The sequence below is a fragment of the Passer domesticus genome, chromosome 9 (assembly GCF_036417665.1).
Source record: "Passer domesticus isolate bPasDom1 chromosome 9, bPasDom1.hap1, whole genome shotgun sequence".
Classification (NCBI taxonomy): domain Eukaryota; kingdom Metazoa; phylum Chordata; class Aves; order Passeriformes; family Passeridae; genus Passer; species Passer domesticus.
In genome coordinates this window covers 1,572,114-1,576,832 of record NC_087482.1, presented here as the reverse complement: position 1 = coordinate 1,576,832, position 4,719 = coordinate 1,572,114, and the positions used below count along the sequence as shown (strand labels likewise).

The 4,719-nt window shown below is 58.0% G+C and overlaps 1 long non-coding RNA gene across 1 annotated transcript; it reads left to right on the top strand.

Moving 5' to 3' along the window:
• Positions 1-2,027: 2,027 nt before the first annotated feature.
• On the top strand, positions 2,028-3,954 carry LOC135307015 (uncharacterized). Its single transcript, XR_010367766.1, has 4 exons — positions 2,028-2,178; positions 2,380-2,626; positions 3,091-3,256; positions 3,787-3,954. It is a non-coding gene; the product is annotated as an uncharacterized LOC135307015 (long non-coding RNA).
• The last annotated feature ends 765 nt before the right edge of the window (positions 3,955-4,719 follow it).

Sequence of the window (4,719 nt, the reverse complement as noted above, 5' to 3'; positions counted from 1 at the left end):
TTACACAGGGCCTGCAAAGAGGGTGGAGAGTGACCAGAGCCATTCCAGAGCTCCCCAGACCCCTGTGCACCTTTGGCCTTGTCCACTGACATCTGGCAGCCAAGGCCTTACCCGACCCCCTTGCAGTGCCCAGTTCACTAAGGCAGAGGGGAATCTCAGCACACCATGGAAATGGTTCTGATCTGATCTGTGCTCCCCTCTAGACGAGCATGCTAGGAAGGCTTTTCCAGCAGCTTGGCTTAATGAAGATTTCCAGGGTCTTAACCCTCCAGCAGGTATGTTGTCAATGTTGCTAAAAGAATAAGCATTGAGAACCTGTCAGGAAGCAGGTGACAGGAGTTTCTGTGGCTGTTGAGTTACAGGTGTGTCTGCAGGAAAGACTTTTCAGGCTCCTTTCCTGGTTGCTGCACACAAGCCCCGCTCCCATGGCAGGGGTGAGTAGTGTGTCCCTGCTGATGCCTCAGGCTGAGCCCTGGTTCTATGGGATCCATTCACCTGAAATGCAAATACTTCTCTTAAGGTCCTCCGAGAAGGCGGAACAAACCTATAGGAGACAGGAACTCCCTGGAGGCATCCAAACACATGCACAGGATCGGGAGTGACCTGGAGAGACAACGTGGTGGGTGCATTTCCCTCATGCTTCCCCTGGGACTCAGCAGCCGGGGGCTTTGGCTGCACATCTGGACACGCCATGCCCGGCACAGTGGGAAGTGATCCATGGCAGCCTTGCTGCCCCGCTGCTGCTGCTGCTGGTGCTTTCATGCCCTGCAGGGCTGTTTCCCAGCCCGGCCTGGCTGCAGCTTCTGCCCAGCCTCTGCAGGAAGGCATTTGGCATCAGCTGACAGGCTGCCCAAACTGCACCATGGGCCATGCCCACCCCGAGATCTCCTGCAATTTCCCTGTCTCTGAGCACATCTGGAGGGGCAGCTCTTTGGAGGAGGGAGGGCCCTGGAGCGGCCCCAATAACCTGGTCTTTCTCCTGGATCTTATCCATTACTGAGACAAGCATTGCCTCCTGAAGATGCCACATTCCCACTGGGGAAGAGCCACACTTGATCCAGCATTGCCTTCTCCTTTCTGCAGACATGGAACGAGAGCCTGTGCTGAAGGCTGAGTTTCCCGGAGGAAGCAGTGGCTCCAAGGCAGCCTCAGCCTCAGGAAGGGAGGCGCTGCCAGGCACAGGCCCAGGAGGTAATTGCTGTGCCTCTGGGCCTGAGCCCTGCTGAGGCTTCAGATGTCCTCTCTGCTGCCTGGCAGTGCAGGCACACAGCATTACCTGACCCCCTTGCTGTGCTCGGTTCCCTATACAAGGGGATCCCAGCACAGCATGGAACAGTTCCCATCTGTGCTCCTTTCTAGACTGGGAACGTGACTTCCATCACTGGGAAACGCTGTTAAAGCACAGTTTAAGGATGTTGGAGCTTGGTGATGGTAGGTTTTCAGCAACTCTTTGCTAACAGAGCAATCATTGTCCAAGTGTAATCATTGTCCAGAGTGATATTCCTCTATCACTTCCCTTAAGATCCTCCAAGGTTTGATGGATTCTGGAAATCCTGGCCTCCAAATTTCTACTCTTGTACCCAACAGTGATCCCACAGGATTGCTGTCAGTGGGAGGAAGGAGCATTTAGCTGTCCATCTTCCTCCTGTGGGCAATGTCACTGTGTCTTTCCATGTGCTTTTTTGCAGCCAGGGAGAGGGCAGAGAGGGAAGGGGCCGGGCCCAGGGCTGTGCCCCAGGGCTGAGCCTTTGGCAGCTCCTTTGCCTGTCCCAGGGAGCCTGAGCTACTCCTGCTGCCACTTTCAAGCCCTGGCCCTGCCCGTGTCTGGGTTTAGAGCTGCTGGCAGCTCCAGGGAGTCTTTTCTGCCCCGACTGCCCTGCAAGGGGCTCCTTCCATGCCAGTGTGGGGCCACTGCAGGAACGTGGTCCCCATGCCCCTGCTCCTGAGTGGGAGGCAGAGCTGAGGGAGTGCCTTGGAGGGCACCAATCACCCAGGTGCCCTTACTGTCACTCGGGCCTGAAGGAGAATCTTGTACAGTGTCACAGGAGCTGTTGTGTCCGTCCTTTGCAGGTGAACCTGATGATGAAGACGATCCTGATGACGAAGATAATACTTTTGATGAAGACGATCTGAATTCCCAACCTGTACCCATTACTGAGCCTCTGAGAGATGCTGAGGGTAGGTCAAGGCCTTTCCCCCTGGGAGAGCTGCCAGCTCAGAGGCCAAAGCTGGGCCGGGGGGGCAGCGCTGCAGGTGCCAGCACAGAACCAGGCACGTGTGTGCCCTTGCGCTGCACGATCCCCTCACTGCTCCTGTGGCTCAGGGGTGCCCGTGCAGATCAGCAGAGATGACAGAAGCTCTGTGGCTATTGTGTTACAGGTGTGTCTGCAGGGAGGACTTTGGTGGATGTTGCACACAAGCCCCGCTCCCATGGCAGGGGTGAGTATTGTGTCCCTGCTGACCCCACAGGCTGGGACTTCGTTTTGTGGGATCCATTCCTGGGAAATGGAACTCTGTTTCTCTTAAGGTCCTCCAAGAAGGAAGAAGAAACCTACAGGAGCTCGTAAGTCCCTGGACCATTCCAAACATCTGGAACAAAAACGGAGTGGTGTGGACAGCCAGAGTGGTGGGTGCATTTCTCTCATGCTTCCCCTGGGACTCAGCAGCTGGGGGCTTTGGCTGCACATCTGGACACGCCGTGCCCGGCACAGCGGGAAGGCATCCATGCACCACAGGCCATGCACACCCTAAGATCCCCTGCCATTTCCCAGTCCCTGAGCACATCTGGAGGGGCCGCTCTTTGCAGGAGAGAGGGCCCTGGAGCAGCTCCAAAATCCTGGCCATTTTCCTTGTCCTTATCCATGTCTTTGACAAGTGTTACCTGGAAGAGAAGGGCACAGCATAGAGGAATTACGGCATGCAGGCTCAGGGGGTTTGGGTACTGAGCAGTCCTGTGCCAAGCGGCAGCAAGGTGCCTGCAGGCCCCAGCTCTGGAGGAAACAGGGAGTGAGGACGTCCTGCCCGTATCCACCACGCTGCATTTCAGCAGTGCAGCACAGCATGGGCTCACGCTCCCCATTGCTCCCACAGATGCAGCCGAGACCTCAACACATTCTGACTACACTTGGAAAAGCATGATAAGAGTTGTCTGCTGGGGAACACCTTGTTTGATTAAGTTGATGGCCATTGTGGCTGGTGCAGCACTGTGCCTGCTTTTGTGCTCTGCTGGAATCTGGTATTGCTGGACGAGAAAATGGTGAGTGTTTTGCGATTCTCTGCCTCAAGCAGCTTCCTTTAAAGGCTGCTCATAGTCAGGGAATATTCCCAGAGAGTTTGCAGTGGAGCTGTGACCAGTCCCTGGTTCTCCAAATAACTCTGCTGAGGGTTCTGCTGCTGCCCAGTGCTTCCATTGGCCTCTCAATTGCTGGGCCTTGTCCTGGGGGCCCCGCTGGGGCTGCAGCCAGTGCTGGCTCCCACTGAGGCTGCCTGGCCAAGAGCAGCCCCAGGGGCACAGGGCAGAGGCAGAGGGAGGTGGGGAGGAGAAAGAGCAGGGCCAAGGTTGCCCTTGAAAGGCAGAGGCGCTCTGGGGCCCGCTCCTGGCCAGGGACCCTGCTCAGAGCCGTGCCCTGCTGGCCGGGGCCTTGAGGGGCAGCTGTCCAGCTGGGCCCAGCTGTGCCAGCAGCTCCAGCCCTGCTGGGGAGCCTTGCCAGCTCTGGGCCCTGCTGTGCAGGAGGCTCCCTGTGTGCCAGTGGCAGCTGGGGCCTCAGACACCTCCTCTCTTCACAGGTGCTCCTGTGCATGTTCAGAAGACGCACCTAAAAACAGAGGCAATGAGGACCTGAAACTTTATCCCAGTTCTTCACTTCTGCCCCTGTCTGCCCTGCCATGGCTGCATCCCCGCCATGAGGCCGTCCCAAAACCCACCCCTCCTCAACGAGACCCTCTCCCCCTGAGTCCCCTGGTCTTGTTCCCCGGCCAGGAATGAAGGTGGGCAGCCCTTGTCTGCCAGGGCGGAGCTTGTCCCATATTTTATGTTTAAATAAAGAATTAGAGTTTTCGCAGCTATGTGCATGTGGTAGCAGCAGCAAAGCCCACCCGGCAAAAGCACTGGCTGAGCTCCATGCCCAGGAGCAGCCGTGGATGCCCACGGTGTGGGCAGGCAGGAGCCAGGCAGGGGCTGCTGTGCCCAGCGGCAGGGCCCCGAGGGGATGGGGGAGCCCATGCTGAGCGTCCCTGAGCTGAGGGCACATTTCCTTCTGTGGGATCATCTGGGCCTGGACCTTACGAGGCACACTGGGATATTTTGGGGTCCCTGCTGAGGGGTGCAGGGAATCCTTATGAGGCACAAAGGAGTATTGTTGGCCTCTCCTAAGGTGTGCAGGGATCCCTCATGCATTGGGCAGCAGGGTTAAATTTGAGGGGGTTTTTTACTCTTCTCAGCACGGCATTGGGACATTTGGCCGAGGTTTTGCCAAGCTGGGAGAAAGCCTCTTGCAAAGGCTTGGGCCCAGCCTGTGGGCACAGCGGGCGGGCGCAGCCCATCCCCTGGGCCAGTCCGGGCTGCTCAGGCCGGGCCGGGCCGGGCCAGGCTCGGGCCCCGGCAGGGAAGGGCCACGGCCATGGGCTCTGCTGAGGCTGCTGAGCTCCGGCCTGCCCTGTGCTGCAGCCCAACACATTGACAGCCATGGCCGTGCCCTGGGCCACCGCAGGCACCCGGGG